Source organism: Plecotus auritus (assembly GCF_963455305.1).
Source record: "Plecotus auritus genome assembly, chromosome: 8".
Taxonomy (NCBI): Eukaryota; Metazoa; Chordata; class Mammalia; order Chiroptera; family Vespertilionidae; genus Plecotus; species Plecotus auritus.
This window is the reverse complement of record NC_137782.1, coordinates 21,656,096-21,675,511: the sequence shown is the minus strand read 5'-3', so window position 1 is coordinate 21,675,511 and position 19,416 is coordinate 21,656,096.

Sequence of the window (19,416 nt, the reverse complement as noted above, 5' to 3'; positions counted from 1 at the left end):
ATTGGACAAAACAAAAATGCCCTTTTAAGAGCATTCTATTAGCCTGCTGGTCCCTCTGCGGTTGATTTATTTGGGTTTTGTTTCTGCTAAAGCAAAGTTGGTGTCCTCTCTTCCTTGAAGAGATGAGGGAGAGCTCAGTTCCGGCAGCTCTGGGGGAGGAAAAAGAGAATAGACAAGTCCCCAACCTGCACCCCACCCGGACCCTAAAACTTCAACCCAAACCAACAAGAGTGAGAGGCACCAGAAGCAGTAGCAGCCTTATTTACTGAGTAAACACATCATGTAAACCTCCCAAAATCCCAGCAGGAGGCTGTTATCCTCTTTTACAGAGGACAGCTCAGAGAGGTGAAGTAACCCTCCCAAGGCCACACAGCCAGTGAGTAAGAGATGACTCCGGAAATAAACGCAGCCCACGCCTGGGTCCTGAACGCTTCTGGTTTTCCTCTTTTCCTCTGCAAAAGTCCGCTGGTGGGAGCTGACCAAGCCTGGGGACAGGGATTGAACAGGAATTAGGAGGGCTGGGAGGAACAAGGAGGGAAGGACCAATTAAGTCCACCTGGAAGCCACGGTAGGCCAGTCAAGGCAATTGCTGGCTGGACTGGTTCTGCGTCAGGTGTGTCTCATCCCAGCTCCAAACCTGCAGCCCCATGACTCTCTGCAGCCTGAGGGCTGCTGGGAAACAAGGAGTGGGCGCAAAGCCAGCGAGTGACTGCCTTTGGGACAGAACCCACAGTGAAGTCAGAGCAAAGCAGAGGCCACGGACTGGGGCAGGGGCAAGCTCAGGCCTCCCAGGTGGAGACCAGGAGAAGGATGCGAAACCCACCAGAACTGCCCTCTCGGATTTCCGTAGGAGACCACCTAAGAGTCAATGACACTGCAGATAAGTGGTAGCCTGGCGTAAGGGCCCCAGAAACCTTTCTTCAGCCCTTTCTTCAAGCAAAATCATGAAGACAAACACATAAAGGAGGGGCTGCTTCACAGATGAAGTCGATGAGTCAGCAAAGCTGCCTGGTGAGGAGGACAGGGTGGGTCTGCACATGGACAAGGCGCCTGTCCAGTAGATGAGGTGACTGTGCCCTGTGGACAGGGCACATATGCACCAAGGTGCTGACAGCAACATCTGCATTCCCCACAGGCTGAGCTGGGTCTCTGGGGAGGCGGATGGATCAGACACTAAGAGGAGACAGCACCTGGTCTGGGCACAAGACAGGAAGTGTGAGCTCTTCTTGGACCACTCCCAGACCTTAGGCCCAGCCCTCTCCTCACTTCCCCACGCTGGGATCTCCAGTGCCAGAGAACAAATGCCTGGACTGCCTCCAACTGGCCCAAGTCTCCTCTGTCCCCACACCCATCACTGGAGGTCAGAGGGGATAGAGCTCGCAGGAAGCTGTGAATAAAGGAGACTGTCCCACAGGACAACAGAATATTAAACCCACTGTTCTTTACTATCATCATCACCATCATTATCACCATCACCACCATCATCACCATTGTCTTTTTCATTGTCATAATTAGCATCATCCTCATTATCATCGTCATCACTGTTTCTGCACCCACTGAAAATTTCTTTCTCCATAAATTTTATTTTGGGGCATTTGGTCTTTCCCTGTAGAATACCAATTTTCCTTTTACTGCTAACATCTTCTCCACAATATAAAAGATATTCATATTTGTGAATCATTGTTCTCTCTCCTTTCTTGACAGGATTCTGCTTCATTCTGAGATCATATCCTTCCACAAGTTTTTCCTATTAAAATATCCTTTCTTCTATGAACTAGTAAAAATGGTGATAGCTGTTTTATAAATGTCCTCACTTAGAAAAGACATGGCCTCCCTATGTCCCCATACCACATGAGTGTCCCTGAAGGGTGCAGGGAACTGAGAACCCGGAGGCAGGGCTGATACCTGCTTGGGCTGCTCAGAGAAGGAGATGACATGTAAAGGTAGCTTTCAGGACAGACAGGAGCAGAGTCCAGGTGGAACCTAGACTGAGGTCTGCATGCAGTTGCCTATGCCAAGCCGCCTAGAGGAGCCTGAGCTCCCAGGAAACCTCAGGCCATCCTCCTGCCCATCCTCCCAGGGCTCAGCTGCCTCCTGACCTCCCTCTCCTCTCCTCTCCCACCAGGCAGGGTCCCACACTCTCACCTGCCCTCTTCCCACACACACCCTAGACATCAGGGCTGGGATGATTACACCGAAAAGCCCTGTGTCGCTCAGAAGGAAGAATCAGCTTATCTTCCCTTGCTAAGCGATGTGTTGAATCTCAGTATGGAAGGAAGAGAGAGGGGGTATTGGATTCTCTGTCTCCTGAAACTCTGATGAGATGCTGAAAAGGTCAACTGGCCCCCCAAGCCCCATCCTGGGCCTGAAGGCCATGAACAAGGAAGCACAGCACAGGACAGCCCAGGGGTGGCAAAGAGGTATCCAAGGATATGGCACGTGCTCAGAGAAGAGAGGGGACATTTGAGGCCAGACACCCAGAGTTCTATTCCATTCGGTAGAAGCATGGAAGGGGAGCAGGGAATTCCAGGAGAGGGAACACACGAGCACTGGCCTGGAGGCACACAAAATGCATGTGGAGCTGGCAAAATGCCATTGGGCAGGTTGGAGGCGGCTGCCAGGGAAGGAGTTGGGGTTCCCTGGCCCTCAGGCCAGACCAGGGGCTCCTGGTCAGCACCAGGTGGAGTGTGGGGGGAGGAGGAACTAACCTGTGACTAACTGCAGCAGCCTCTTCTCACAGAAGCGTTGAGCAGAATAAACAGTGACCACAATCCTGAGCCCAACTCCACCTCCAGCACCCAAGGCCCCCTTTTCCTACTCATAGGCAGTCTACTCAGCTCCTTCCTCCCAGCCACCCATTCCTCCTTCTATGCTCCGTGCCCCAGGAGGGATGCCTAGGCCCTCTGCCCAGATCACCCCTTACTGCCCCTCCCACAGACCCTGTCTTTCTTCCTGAACTGAAATCCTGCCCCACAGGCAACCTCAGCAGTCAGTAGGCTGGCTCTGGTAAATGATATCCCGGGTCCTGTGAGCACAGAGAGAACAGCCCCTCCCCTCCCATAGCACTTGAGGGGCCTCAAACAAGCCAGAGCTCTGAAGTGGTGGACAGGCGGCCCCCACTCACTCATCCTGACCCTGGTTCCCAAGCCCAGAGAACCCCTCCTTCCCCACATTAGGGCTCCAGGACAGGGAGGGGGTGCTGAGAGCTAAGAGCCACACTCAAGAAAACATTAGGCCAGAGCTTCTTGATTTGGGTACAAGGAGGGGAGGGTGGAGGAAGGGACCTGCTGGCTTCCCGGGTTCTTAATTTGAGGCTCGGAAAGGAAGAAATAATAACAACAATAACCACCCCGCTGCAGCCACAGCACTTCCCGTGGTGGAGGCGGTGGAGAAAGTGCTGACAGGGACGGCTGACAAGCCGCGCGCATTGTAATTCACACCATAACAGCATCTCCGGGATCATGGATTTCTCATTGAAAAATTATGTGATGTCTTTTTGGAAACCCAATACTGAGTTATTGATATCGCGGAGGCAGCAGGCTCGCCACTTCCAGCTTATTAGCTTTATACTTTCTGAAGGACTTTTTTTCCCTCTAATTTTCAACTGCGTTTTCCCTTTTCAGTTTAAATTGGATCATTGTGCTTGAGTGAGTGGCGGTGAGTGCGTGTCTGGGGAGTGAGCGCTGTTTACCTGGGGGTGGGCGCTCGCAAGCATGTCAAGACGTGTGTGTGTGTGTGTGTGTGTGTGTGTGTGTGTGTGTGTGTGTGTTCCTGGGAGGGTATAAGTGAGAGGGGGTGCATGTGTCTCTATCAACTTAGCCTGGGAGGGAGGGACTTCCAAATCTGTGTACCTGTGTGCTTTGTGTGTGTGCCTTCATGTCTGATAGCCACGTGTATGTGAGTGTGTGTATCTTCATGTATAGCTGCAGGTGTGTGTACAGGCAGGCATGTGTATAGGTATATATGAATGTGGTGTATATGTAGATATATGTGGGATGTGTCTATATCTCTTTAAATCTTGTAGCCACATGTATATTGGCGTAGGTGTCTGTATAGTTGCACATGTATGTGTAGGTATGTATCTAAGGATACATATAGGTGTAGGCGTGTATGGATATACACGTAGGTGTATCTTTTTATCTGTGCAGCCATGTGAATGTGGGTGTGTCTATATGTCTATCCACATATCCAAGTGGGTCTCTGAGGTTTTACATGGCTGTTCATATATGTATACCTATGTGTGTTTGTGCCTGTCCTTGCGTGTCTGTAAGAGGCAGGATTGCCATGTTGTTGAGAACAGGGGTTCTAGGATCACAAAGTTTGGGGACCAATGCTAGTTTTGCCTCTGGCCATCTGTTGTGGCCCTGGGCAGCTTCGTAACCTCTCTGGGGCTCAACTCATCTATGATGAGGGGATCATGTAGCCTTACAGGTGGAGATGGGAGGGTTAAGTGAGTTCGTGCAGGTGAAGCCTGCAGCCCCGTGAGTGCTCAATCACGTGAGCCATTACACGGTGACTCTCAGCACGTGGTGGAGGTGGTGGCCCTACTGGGGGAAATGGGAACTTGTTACCTGCTCTTAGCTGCCTGAACTCCAGGATGTGATCTGAACCAGCTTCATGCCTGGGACCTTCATACAGGGCCCTTGCAAGGAGGCTTCTGGAAATGACAGCCTCGGCTCCCTTTGAACCACGCTGTGGGTGACACATGCCTGGCCCTGCAGACAGGGACAGAGGTGAGTCCGGCAGCGTGCAGCTGCCCAGGAGCTTACGGGTGGGCGCAAGGCCGGGAGTGAAACCTACAGGGTAACAAGTGTTCTGAGAGCTCACGGAAGAAGCCTTCCACCCTGACCCTAGGAAGAAGTACCCTCGTAGAAGCACTGGCTGTCAGGCTGGGCCTCTGGCTAAAAATAATTTCTGCAGAAATCCTGGAAGGGGGCAGGGGGCTTGTATGTTCCCCTGGTAGCTATTTCTGCACCTTGGAGGTGGGCAGGCTCTGGGACCTCAAGGGTAAGCAGTCAGAATCCCAACTTGAGGGTTTGGTAGGGGATGTGTCTGAGTTTAAGGATTTCCGTGGCTCAGAGAGGAGAAAGAATCACTCCGCCTGGCTGAGGTTGGGTTTCTCAGAGATGTAGTGGCCTCTCCATTAAACCCAGGAACAAAAGAGGTATGACACTCAGCTGCTGCACCCAAGGGCATGGAGCCTTCAAAACCTGGTGTGTGTTTTATGCTGACAGCGCTCCCCAATTCCCACTTCAAGTGCTCAACAGCCACATGCAGTGAGCAGCTACCATATTGGACAGTGCGATTCCAGACTTCCAAACACAGTGGCCGACTTACCATGCAACTTCTCCAGGCCCCAAAAGGCCAATTCCAATATCGGGGTTCTACAGCAGAGGGGCAGGCCCCTGAAGAACCACGCTGGCCTCCTGGGAAGCAAGGAAATAACTTTCCTTCTCTCCGGCCAAGGCTGCAGCCACTTGGCAAAACCCAAGTGTAGGTCTCTGTGCTGAGAACCCAGCGGCTGCAGCCACGTGCAGGCCTGGTAGGGAGTGGGGAGCTCAGAGCAGGGAAGGCGGGAGGGAGCTGACCTCCTGCATTGGACAGCAGTGCCTGAGATGGCATTCAGAAACTATTCAACTTCTGGGACTGGAGAAAGCAGGAGGAAGAGGTGGGGAGGGAGGGAGACAGCAAAACCAGGTGGGAAAAACCTCCTGTGTGCCAGGCTTCGTTTAAAGCAGCTTCCTACAGATTCTCTCACTGAGTTCTCCCAGCATCCTTATGAATGTGCTCTTTTCACTTGAAGGGGCTGTTGGGGAGCATGTGGGGATCTCAGGGTGACTGGAGAACACCAGTGGCGTGAAGGGTGGGGAAGCACTCTGCCAGGCGAAGGAATAACACAGATTCTCCCACCTAAGAGGCCAACAGTGTGTCCCACTGAGAAACAGGCTGAGAGAGCAGCCTCATTTGACAGGTGAGGAACCTGAAGCTTGAAGAGGTCCGGTGAAGCCTAGGCACAAGGTAGATATTCAATAAATCACTGTGGAATGAATGAAGGAAAACGTCTTGGGCACTTACTTTGACCCTTGATGACCTCCCCAGGGACTCCAGCATCCACAGGATGCCGGGCCTGTGTGACCCTTGACCTCTTCGATGCCAACAACCCTCATCTCTACCCCACCCCACGATCACAACTGAATCCTAAATCCTCTTTTCATCCTCCTAGCTAAGGGTAGAGGGAGCCCAGGAAAGTTCTCCACTTGGAATCAGAAAAGCTGGCCTTGGGGAAAGCCACAAATTCTTTCATTTGTGCTTTCATTCATTCATCCACTTATTCACTCATTCATTCATTTATTCATTCACTGCATATGCAAGCGCTTCAGAGTGAGACAGTCCTGAGCAAGGTCCCTGCTGTGTCGCTTCCTATCTGGATGACCTTGAGAAAGTTCCCTGACCTCTCTGAGCCTCTCCTATAAAACAGGGTAGTTGCAGGACGTGCCTCCTCACTGCACTGGAGCGGGGGTTCAATGATTTGCTCCACATAATGCGTCAGCCCAGGGTTCATCAGTCTGCTGGGCAAGCATTACCTAGGGAGTGCCTGTGGGCTGGGAGTCAGCATGAATGAGACGGCAGAAGCCCCCCTGAGGAGCAGTCAGTCTAGTGGGAGGCAGGCAGGCAGCCAAAGAACCACCACGGTGCCCGCCACACAATGGGAGCAGTCCGTGCCCTGCTCCCTCTGCTTCCGCTCTTCCTTCCCTCACACCTGTGACAGGAGGGACGCCCCTTGCCTTAACCCCAAATGGGACTATGGGCACGAGGGAAGCAGGCTCTCTGACAGGAACCTGAGAGACATGTCTTAGAGTCAGGAGGTCAACAGAGTGGTCAACCCTCAGGGTGGACACCCAGTCTCACTCAGAACCCAAGCGGGATGGACCTGGACACAGCTCCAGGGTCTGAGCTTTTGAGCTTACTTAGCGAGTGGGGGAGCCAACCCCCCAAACATTCCTGAACCAGTGGCTGCTCCTGTACAATGATAACACAGCACCCCCACTAATAGGGGAAAAGAAAACTGTTCTTTTATTGGGTTCCTGTAGATACCCCAGATGGGAACACACACACACACACACACACACACACACACACACACACACAACATTATTCTTTTTCATTTTATTTTCTTTCTTTCTTTCTTTCTTTCTTTCTTTTTTTTTTTTTTTTTTGTCTTACAGAGAAAGAGAAAGGCCCCAAGCATTCCACCCCAACCCCTTTCCATGGGAAAGGTATTCACGCTGTGCCCCAGTAAATCTGTGTGACTGAGTGAAAATGTGTTCTTTTTTTTATTATTAGATGAATTGCATCATTAAATTACATTATAATAGCTAAAAATGCACCATTAATTTTCAAAAACAATAGTAAATACATCTCATTTCTAATACATGATTCTGCATTTAATTTTTGCCCGGGGCCTTGCTGTTTTTTCCCCCAGCCTCCCTGCCTCCCTTTATGCAGACTATATAAATGGAGCTAAATTGCCAAAGAAATTTTTGCCAAATGTCCGTAATGTGAAAATAAATGAATTTCTAATTGGCTGTTGCAAAAAGAAAAATTACTTTTTGATCTCAGCTCAGCCAAGCAAAAACCTACCTAGCTGGAGGAATCAGAGGCGGACACATCGCAGGCAATGAACAGAGACACAGGGCCGGCAAAGCGACTCTCAGAACAAACCCTCTCCTCCCTTCCCCCGCCTTTTCCCGCCGCCCAGGAAGTCTGGCCTGGAGCAAACCCGCTGAGGGGCCAGGCCGGACCCAGCCTCCGGAGCCCCATTCTCTGCCTTCACAGGGACCTGCCGGAGCATCACGCCACGACCCCGCTGCTCCTTCTCTCTGCAATCCTGAGCAGGTTCCTTGACCTCTCTCAACCTCCGCTTCCTCATGTGTAAAATAATAATCATTTCTGTGTTTTGTGGAATTATCAGGAGGTTTGATGGGTGGAGTTGTGTTCCCCCCAAGTCCCTATGCTGAAGTCCTGGCCTGCAGTGCCTCAGAATGCGACCCCGTTTGGAGAGGCGATCGAGTTAAAATAAGGTCATTGGGGTGGGCCCTGACCCAACAGCACTGTCGTCCTTAGAAGAGGACATTGGGACACAGAGACCCACCTGGAGGGAAGACCATGCGAAGAGACGCAGGGACAGAGCCTTCCTTCACGGCCCTCAGAAGGAACCAGGCGGCCACCTTGCTTTGGGGCTCCCGCACTGCAGGAAAGTGAATTTCTGTTACTGACGCCGCTCCGCTTTGCTGCAGCAGCCCCAGCCAACCGCTACGGGAAGTTCGAGAGATTAACAAACATTGCAGACATATGCCAGCCAGGGTGACAGCTGGCTCTTCCTACCATTGTGACCCCAAAACAGAGATAGAGGGATTTGGGGGTTAGGTTCACGGTTTGAAATGGACACTTGACTTTGCCTTTGCCGCCAGGATCCAGTCCTTGGGAGCTGGAAGAGCCCTTGGAAGGTCACCTTGTCCCTCTCAGGACCTTCTCTGGGCCCACCCCTAAGCACCACACCTGACCATGCCCTTCCCAGCCCTGGGTCAAGTCGTCAAGGTAACTAGCCTGACATTTTAACCCCTTCAGGTCCAGGCTTTGGACACCGTGTCCGCCTGTCTCCTACACCCGCCCTCCTGCAGCACACCCCGGAGGTAACTTGGTTAGAAATGGATTTTTATGCGTGTTCCCACTCTTCTTTTTCTTCTTTCCCCCCCTCTCCTTCCCCCTGCATTTTGAACCTATACCCAGAGCCTTATATATATCCCTACTCCGGGAGTTGTTGTCCTCCTGGTTTTGATAACAAGCTCAGAGCCATTGGAGAGGGACCCAGAGCAGGAGCGTGGGAGGCACAGAACAAGACCCCAGGCCCTGTGACACCCTATGTGGACAAAGATGGGCGCTCTGGGTGGGAGGAAGCCATGGGGTTCAGGGACTTCTATGAGCTCAGACAAGGAGGACATCGGCCCACAGAGAGCAGACCTGAAGACTCGCCCATTGTCAGGTGCCACCTGAGTCCCAGAAGGGCAGGGTCTTGGGTGGGACAGGGTCTGTCAGCAGACAGCAGGGACGCCCACATCCCTGACTGTCGCAACCTCTTCTGGCCCAGGTGGGCTTGATGTGGGATCTGGAAGGCTGAGCTCCCGCAAGCAGCCTCAGAAATAGCTATGCCCCCTCCATCCCTGTGTGGGGGTTACTGAGGAGAAGCACACGGGGTTTGCACACCGACCTTTCATTGATGAGAACTTGGTATTCCTTCAGAGCGGCTTCTTAGCAGGGCCAACTCTGAGGACGCGGGGCTGAGAGACATGGTGGTCCTGGGTTCTCATCCCAGTTCCTAGAGCCCAGGTCCCTGTAGAGTCTCCTTTGGTCCTGGGAGCTCTGCAGTCTTGAGTTTCTGTCACTTGCAACCAATGTTGTTCTGTCCAAACTCCACACTTGAGTTTCATATATGTTCTGCTCACCCCCCTTGCTCTTATAACAACCCCCGACTACTCATGCTGCCTTGAGGGGTTCTGCTTGTTACCTGATATGCAAGAGCTTCAGCTCAGACCCCAGACCATTCCCCCACCTCAAACCCCTTCCCAGCAGCTCCAGCCCTGGGACCTGAAACTGGCCGGCAGATGACCTGCGGGCCCCAGAACGAGTCTGAACGCTGAGCCACGAACCAGGCAGTTAGCAAACACAACCTCTTTCCCTTTAGTGTGCATATTAATTACCCTGAAACAGGTGCAAAATCAACCTCGTTTATTATTATTTCTTCGAGCCCGTAATGGCAGTGGCTGTGGATAAATCCCGCTCACCCAGGGAAAGGATTTATGACCCCAAATTTACACCAGTCACTTAATCATAGCACCTTTGCCGCGGACAGACTTTCTCGAGAACAATTTGCCCCACGATTTGTCAGAGGGAAAATGGCCTCATATAAACGCTGGGAGGAAATAAATGCTAATCCAAAGCTCCGTCTTTCATTCTCCTAATTGCCCAGGGAATTTAAAGGAGACAAACTTATTTACTCGCAGCAGGAAGTGCGCTGTAATAAAGCATCACCACTGTGGGCTGACATCAGTCCCCACGGGGCGGGAGGGGACCTGGGGGGTCACTGGGCAGGGAATGGGTGGGCGCGGCCGCTGGCACGGAGACGGGTGGTGGCTCAAAGACTCTCCTGCACTTTAAGGAGGTGAATTCTTACAGCTGAGTCCATTCAAAGCAGGTAAATGGCTGGGCTGACACATTAGTCCTCCCCCCGCCCCAACACACACACACACACACACACACACACACACACACACACACACACACCCTAGCCCCCAAGTTGGCCACAGGACGGGTCCCGGGAAAGGAGCAGGTTAAGCCCCCCACGCTGTCCCGGGAAAAGAGGAGGGAGACTCAGGAGCCAGCAGGAGAGCTCCCAGGCAGCGGTGCCCACAGGGCAGAGGCAAGGCCCTGCAGCTCCACAGTTGCATGTGGGGACCTCAGCCTCCGGGCAGCGGAGGGTGGGACCCCAGGAGCTTCTGAGCAGGCACGTGGTGAAGGAGAGATGCAGGAGAGCCTGCTGGGGGAAACAGGCTCACACTCCACCTCCTTCTTCCTGGGAGACTCGGTGGCCTGCTATGGCTGGTCTCTCTCTGATCTCTGTCCTCTGCAGGGGCCCAGGGGCCCTGTTCCAGGGTGAGAAAGACTCCCGTGCCTTATGGCATCGTAGCCAGGGCTGCGGAGAGGTCCTCCCACCCCAGAGAGTGTGAGCCCCATAACCCACAAAGTGCCCTTCTCGTGGACCAGTGTGAATGACGCCAGGTAGATCTGGGCCGTGTCAACCTGGGCAGCTGCTACCATGCACTCGTCAGAAGCCGTCTGGGGACAGAGACGCGCAAGGACCCTCCTACCCAGTCTCCTCGCTGTCCCTCCAGTTCCCCTGGGCGTGAAGGTACCTGCCCAAAGGCACTGAGGACAGGGATGCCAGGGTCCCACCTCCAGACTCATACCCTCCCTACCCAGTCTCTGCACTTGTCTCCCTCACCCTCACTCACCCTCCTCTCCCAGCACTGATTTAATTATGTTCTTGCAGATCGTCCTCAGAATGGTAGAGAGCATCCGGGTTTGAATTCAAACACAGCCACCAGCCAGATGTGTGGTCACGGGTACATTAATCAGCCTTCCTCCTCCGTGTCCTCCTCTGGGCCAGACTCTGGACTGGGTGACTGGGTATTTTTTTCTTAGCTTTTAACATTTTAATTACACATTTAATGTGTGGATATATTTTTATCATTAAAAAAAATACCTAATATAGCCCAGCCAGGTGTGTCTCAGCAGGTGAGTATTGACCCAGGAACCAAGAGGTCACTGGTTCAATTCCCAGTCAGGGCATGTGCCCCGGTTACAGACTCAATCCCCAGTAGGGGCATGCAGGAGGCAGCCAATCAATGATTCTCTCTCATCATTGATGTTTCTATCTCTCTTTCCCTCTCCCTTCCTCTCTGAAACCAATAAAAATACTTTTAAATTTTTTAAAAGCAAAAAAACAAAACCTAATACAGAGATATATAGAGTAAAAAAATAAAATTCCTTCTCAATCCATTCCTCTCCCCGGAGTTAAAGCCCTACTTTCAGTTTAGTGTGTTTCCTACTGGACCTTTGTCTTTATCTTTTGTTCTAATGATCTTACACACACACACACACACACACACATCTGTGTAGCCACAGGAGAATCTATGGTGTTGTTTGTGTGCTTATATTTTAACACAAATGAATTCTTACTTCAAGTTACCATTCAGCAACCTTGCTTTTCTAACCCAGCAATGTCTTGGAGATATTTTCATTTTGATAGAAATAGAACCATCCTATTATTAAATGCTAGGAGGCATTCCACAGTATGGATGTGCTGCTGTTTATGTCACCAATTCCCGAATGACAGTCCTATGGTTTGTTCCTGAAATTTCACTTCACTTGGGAATGTGCCATCATCGCCTCCTCCACATTCTATTGGTTAAAGCCAGCCCCGAGATCCGCCCAGATTCCCAGTATGGGGACATAGACTCTCCTTCTTCCCGGGAGAGACTACACAATATTGTGTCCACAGTTTTCAATTTACCATAGTCCACTCTGCCACAATTACTTCCATTTCCCCCTCATTCACAATGCGCTCATTCTCTCCCCCAAAAATCGTCCCTTTATGGCTTCGTGCTCAGGCTTAACGTCCATGATCTTATATTCTTGTCTCCGGCTGCTCAGGCTGCCATAACGAAGTCCCACAGCCCAGGCATCTTCAACAACAGGCGTTTATTTCGCACAGCTCTGGATGCTGGAAGCCATGACCGGGGCACCAGCACAGTCGGCCGTGGTGTGGGCTCTCTCCCTGCCTTCCAGCCTCCGCTTCACCGTGTCTGCACGTGGCCTTTCCTTGGTGTATATACTTGGAGAGGGGACAGACTTCTCCCTTGCTGTTTTTAGAAGGCCACCATTCCTACCAGATTAGAACTGCGGCATTTCCCACAATTCCATCATCTGACAGATTCCTTTGTGGGTGGACTTGGCTGGGATGATAGACTCTGACTCTCTAACAACCCTCACTATCTGGAGCTCTAAGCCTCAGCCCAAGTCTCCCGGGGTGACCTGGGTACATGAGCTCTGCCCCTGGGACTACATATAGCACAGCAAGAAAAAGAGAGAGAAGTGTGATACGTTTCCTCGGTAGTGCAGCAGGAACCACTGGAGCTAAGGGGATCTGACACTGGCAGAGCATTCACAGAGGGTGAATTCTCCATTCGTCAATGGAGGTATAAAGCAAGGAGGTGACAGTGTAGCTCTGGACGGCCCTTGCCCACCTGCATGAGCTAGGGCCTCGGCCTTATGGTGAGAGAAGAGAAAATGGCATCCAAAGAGGAACAAATGGCCAGATTGGTTGGGAACAGTTCAACAGGAGAAGGGACAGCTAAGGAGACAAGATCCCATTGCTCTGTACCTTAGCTGCCTTTGCTTTGGAACTAGTGGGTTAGTTCTTTCGCTTTAAGCTGTAACATACACAAGCAGGCTCTATGCTTTGTAGCTGCATCTTTCCATTTAGTCCTTATAACAAGCTGGATGATTCAGGGTTCTCCAGAGAAACAGGATCACCAGGACATGCCCATAGATGGAGACATGGTTAGGAATTCACTCACACGATTATGGAGGCTGACCCGGAGCCAGTGGTCATTCAATCTGAGTGCTGAGGCCTGAGCACCAGGGGAATCGTGGTGTGGGCCCAGCTCAAGGGCAGGAGAAAATGAGGCCCTCCTCCATGGAGGGCACCACCTACTCAGTCTGTCCATTCAAATGCTTGTCTCATCCAGAAATACCCCACACACACACCCAAAAGTAGTGCTTCATCTGGCCATCCTGTGGCCAATCAAGTTGGCATAAAATTAACCATGGCCCACGCCTCGGAGGTGAGAAGCCTGGTGTCCTCATTTTAAGGTAAAAATTGAGGTTCAGTGTCTTCGTGGTTTGGGTTCCCCCAGAAAGAGACCCTGAAACAAGGATTGAAGTGCAAGTTGATTAATGTGGAGGGCGATCCCTGGAAACACTGACGGGCGAGAGAGGAGGTGAGAGAGAGAAGGAAAGGAAGCCATAGAGAAAGAGAACATTGTTGAGCAGGTGCAATGCAGGGGCCATGGGGTTTCCACGCGCCTCATAGACATCCCACACCCGAAGGTGGGCAGCGGGGGCATGTGCCCACCACCTGTCTGCCATCGTGGAGAGCTGCTTCCAGAACACAAGTCTCCAGTACTTCTGACTTCCTTTGCGTCCTAAACACCCAAGGCCAGGAAGAGTCTGCCAGACTCCGAAGCACTCATCTTGTCCATGCTGTTGGGAGTGAAAGTTTCCAGCCTGGGGTGCAGAGGGGACAGGAGCCGCCAGCAGCAGTGTGGACCCTCGATGGGGCTGTGCTGTGGGGAGTGAGGTCGGGGCTATTTCTTCAGATCTGACTGGGAGCAGAGAGACCAGCATCCCAGGCCTGGCGCTCAGTTTAAGGCAGGAAAGAGGGGTTCCTCGCCCCCACCCTCGCCAGCCCCACTCAGCTCTCAGCCCCTGGTTGCACTCCCAACCCTTCAGCCACCCTCCCTTCTCCTCCTCCCAGAGTCACTCACTTCCTAAGACAAATGGCAGCTTCTCCCTGCCCATCCATCACTGCTCCTGAGCCCATCCATTAGCGGTCGCTCCCCCATCCCGCCCCCAGCCCCACCGTCCTTGCCCAGGGAAGGGGTCCATTGATCAGAGGCCCATCTGCTGCTTGTCACATCCTGGCAGCCCTGACAGCAGGAGACAGAGCTGTTGCCAGCCAAGCCAGCCTGAGGCCAAGGGAGCTATGGAACTGCCCACCCCCAGGATGGGGCTAAGGCCAGGGCCCGCCTGGGAGGGGCAGGGGGAAGGGGCAGGGTGAGCGCTCCCCAGCCTGAGGCTGTTGTCGGGGGTCCTCAGGGCAAAGAGGAAAGTCAGTCCACAGGACAGGCTTGCAAAGGCTCCTGCAACCCCTTTTACCCCCGGCTCTGTTCCAACCTGGGTGTGCAAGGCTGGGAGGGACCTGATCAAGATGTTGAGGGCCCTTCCTCTCTTGAATGCAGATCTCCCCAGCCTTCTCCATCTGCCTCAAGTCCCCAGACCAGGCTTGAACTTGGCACATTCCGCCCCCTCTCACCCCCCCCCCCCACCACCGCACCTGGCCCTACTCCTTTCTCACCAGTAGCCCCCAGCCTGGATGTAGCCACAGGCCAGGCCCTCTGGCCAGCCTCCTCCCCCTTCCCCCAACCCCCGGAAAGAGAGTGAATAAGATGACCCATGTGACCCATTGACCCCTGGTTTCTGGCTGTGTTTGGACCCTGGAGACCTGGAGGAGGGAGGAGGGAGAAACTGGGGATTCATCCCCTGGTTCCTGCTCCCAGGCCCCACCTGACTGGGTCGCTCCTTTGCTCACACACCTGCCTCCCTGTGGCCCAAACTGCACAAGTGTCACTTTTCTCTCACATACCAAGACCTTCCCCAGGCGCCTGGGCCCCCTCCCCTCCTCTCCATCACCTCCTCTTTTTGCCCACGTGGTCTCCTGTCTCGGGGCCTTCCTTCATGCTGTTTCCCCACTTGGAATGCCTTTCCCACATTTCAATACAGGTCAAGGTTTACCTGGTCTCATAGGTGAGCTGCCACGGAAGAACAGGAAATTGTGCCAGAGGAGGACGAGGCACGTCCCCTAAGGGACGAAGAGGGGTGTGCTGCGTGGGACCTGCAGGGAGGCTGAGATGCCCTGATGCTCCGGGCTCCTGTCCTAGGGACCCGCCCCTGCAGCTGCACCAATGCCTCACCAGGGGGCAGAGAGGAGCCTGCAGGATTCCCACGCCTCTGGCTTCCTCACTTCACCCAGCCTCCTCGAACCTGCCTCCCAGACAGCTCCTTGAGCAAATAGGATGGCGCCTGCCCGGCCCTTCACACTGCGTGTCCTCAGGGTCAGCTCCACCCTGGCCCTAGGATCCTGCCTGGCTCTCACCCAGTCTCACCTTCCACATGGGCAGTCCATGGGACCACCGGGTCATGCCCCCTAAGAGCCCACCCCATCCTCCCCGATCACCAGGTACCTGCACCCCAGAATTCTCTGCCCAAATAGCCCCAAGCTCACTCCCAGGGTCTACGCAGGCCTCCTCCCGAGAATTTTCTCCCAAACCACCACCCCACTGGCCTGGGGGAGGAGGCCCAAGCAGCAGTTGGGGTGGACAGAGGTCAGACATGGGGCTGGAGTATCCACACATGTGCACACAACACGCTCACTGTGCAGGGCAGAGCTGGAGGGAGAGGAGAAGGGGCGGACAAGAGCCTTGTTCAAAAAGCAAGGAAAATGTTTCGCTGAAAGTACTCAAATATAAAACATTTCCTTTCTTCCATGGTCCCTTCTCTGTCTTGGCCTGCCGTGGTGTGTTTTTTTGTTTTGTTTTGTTTTTTAACATATTTTATCGATATTTCACAGAGAGGAAGGGAGAGGGATAGAGAGCCAGAAACATCGATGAGAGAGAAACATCGATCAGCTGCCTCCCGCACACCTCCCACTGAGGATGTGCCCGCAACCAAGGTACATGCCCTTGACCGGAATCAAACCCGGGACCTTTCAGTCCGCAGGCCGATGCTCTATCCACTGAGCCAAACTGGTTTCGGCCTGCCGTGGTGTTTTTATTTGCTGTTTACTGTCACGCTCCTTCAGGCACGGGGACTCTCGCTAGGCAAGTGCAGACCCTCACGCACACCTGCTCAGCCCGCTACCTGTCCTGCAGGCCTCTGGACCCACACACTATGCGCCATGGTTGGGGGTGTGGCGATCCAGCTCCCCTTCCCACAGGCCTGCAGCCTTAGCCCGCATGTGGGCAACATCCTGGAAACACTAAGGACTCAAAAACTGTTAGCAGATATTATTGTTGTTGTTTGCTGTAGCTCAGTGGTTTCCATCCAGGGATGACTCAGCCCCTGGAGGGCATTTGGCAAAGTCTGTAGACATTTTTGGATGTCTCGCCTGCAGGGCGTGTGAGGCCATGGAGGCTGTTAAGCATCCTACCTTACAAAAGATAACCCCTGTCCCCAAATAGAATTGCTTGGCCCAAAAGGTCAATAGCACAGAGGTTGAGAAAATGCAGAAATAGATACTACTCATCGGTTCACTTCCTCTACCCAAGGTGGGAAAACGCTACCAGCTCCTAATCCTGCAACTTGAGTTTCTACCACAAGGTGGCGTCTGAGCTAGCATGTCTCTTTCCTAAACTAGTGGATAATTCTAGGCCCTAGATTAACAAAGTATTCTCTTCAAATTATGTTGTTTTTTTAAAATCAAAAGCCATGCCCTGTAAAATAGCAATCCATGCTTCAAAGAGCTATACGAGGCTTCCTCTTTATGCAGCACCTCCCCCGACCCTCTCCTTTGTGCCTCAAAACGTTTCTGATATTCCCACTTCACAGAGGAAGAAACAGGCTTGCAGGAGCAGTTCTCTCAAACCAAGTGCCTCCCTCATGGCGGTATCACCTTGCTGTCGGGGAGAGGAGTCTTCCTGGCCTTGGAGTTCTGGTTGCACTTGATTTGAGGCCCTGATTTCACAAACTCTAAGAGTCTAGAACCGTCCCTGTGTTTGGGGACCCCCCCCCAGAGCTGGCCCCCTGTGGTCTCTCTGTCTTTGTGCCCTGCAGGACCCCCCTGGGCGCTGGAGGCTCATCCCCTGAACTAGGTGGTTCCCAAACACGTCTGCAGGTTAGAATCCCCTGGGGAGCGGAGAAAGTGCCGGGGCCTGGGACTGTGAGCTCATCTGGGATGTCCTCAGTTCTCCGGTGCGCAGAAGGCAACCAGGGCCTTCTCTGGTCCTTCAAAATCAATTCCATTCTTTCACTACTCTATAAATTTTTCTGAAGAGTTGAAGGTCCGAAGGAACAACGGGTCTTCCTCTAATCTCTGGGACCCACACGCTCACACCTGTTTCCAACCAGCCCCATGTCCTGGCAGAGTGTTCACCCCACTTTCAGGCCCTGCCATGACTTAGGGTCTACCACAGGCAGGCTTGTCAAGGAAGTTTGTGGGGTTTTTCCCATAAAAATTCTGTGCTCTTCCTGAAAAGACAAATTCTGACTAAACAAATGTCTTCACTTTGTCGCCGTTATTTACTGGTATAAAGTAAAACACCATCCAGAAAGGAGGACCTCAAACACGGCTGCACGGGAGCATCACCTGCTTTTAAGAAAACCCCAGGGACCCAGTGACCCCACTTCTAGGAGTATACCCCAAGAAACCAGAAACACCAATCAGAAAGGATATACGCACCCCTATGTTCATAGCAGCACAAGTCACCATAGCTAAGATTTGGAAACAGCCTAAATGCCCATCAGCAGATGAGTGGATTAGAAAACTATGGTACATCTACACAATGGAATACTACGCTGCTATAAAAAAGAAGGAATTCTTACCATTTGCAGCAGCATGGATGGACCTGGAGAGCATTATGTTAAGTGAAATAAGCCAGGCAATGAAAGAAAAATACCACATGATCTCACTCATTTATGGAAAATAAAGAACATTATAACCTGATGAATAAAAAGATAGACACAGAGGCAGTAAAGCACCGAACAGACTGTCAAATTACAGCGGGAAGGCTGGGGAGTGTTGGGGAGGGGGGGGAAGAGATCAACCAAAGGACTTATATGCATGCATATAAGCACAATAAATGGACACAAGACACTGGGGGGGGGTGGGATGAGGGCATGCGACAGGGGGTAGGGGAGGCTGGGGGAAGGTCAATGGGGGAAAAAGGAGATATATGTACTATTATATGTAATACTTTAAACAATAAAAAAAAAACCCAAGGCCCCAGTTCATCAGAATCCCTGGGTACAGTGTTGTCCCTGGGGGGCTCAGTGAGCGGCCACGTTTGAGAACCGTTGGTCCAGACCCTGCTGCTCTAAGTGTGGCCCCTGGGCTGTCGGCATCGGCACCACACCGACCGCATCAGCATCTGCATGTTAACAAGATGATACCTGTGTGCATTCCAATTCCGAGAGCATCACTCCAGAACCAGAAGGAAGTCAGAGCACACACCTGGGTACACTCCGCCCCGCTCCACAGACCCTCAGCCGCTAACACTCCCAGCCAGCCCACACTCACCCCCCCTCCATCCTCCCCATGCCCGAGCCCCTCCTGGCCCCCATGCCTGAGCCCCTCCTGGCCCCCATGCCCGAGCCCCTCCTGGCCCTCATGCCCGAGCCCCTCCTGGCCCCCATGCCCGAGCCCCTCCTGGCCCCCATGCCCGAGCCCCTCCTGGCCCCCATGCCCGAGCCCCTCCTGGCCCCCATGCCCGAGCCCCTCCTGGCCCCCATGCCCGAGCCCCTCCTGGCCCTCATGCCCGAGCCCCTCCTGGCCCCCATGCCCGAGCCCCTCCTGGCCCTCATGCCCGAGCCCCTCCTGGCCCCCATGCCCGAGCCCCTCCTGGCCCTCATGCCCGAGCCCCTCCTGGCCCCCATGCCCGAGCCCATCCTGAAAACAGTATCATCTAAGGATCGCTTGTCCGTGGGAGCTGGGGCAGGGGAGGTGGGATTTTCATAGACACAGCATTTTCCAACCATTTTATCTCATTCATTTATTCTCGGTCACTCCATTTGTCAACAAACGTCCCAAGTGCTGTGCCGGGTGCTGGGCGAGCCACAGTGAACGGGACAGAGACCCCTGTCCCCGTGAACCTTACCTCCTGGTGGGTATTCTGGCAAAACACAAGTAAACTGCCAAAGCAACTCTAAAAATTACAAGCTGATGAGCGCTGAAGGGAAAACAACAGAAGACTGGGATAAGGAATAAAAAGGGCAGCCCCTGAGGTGGTGGGCAGGTGGCGCTAG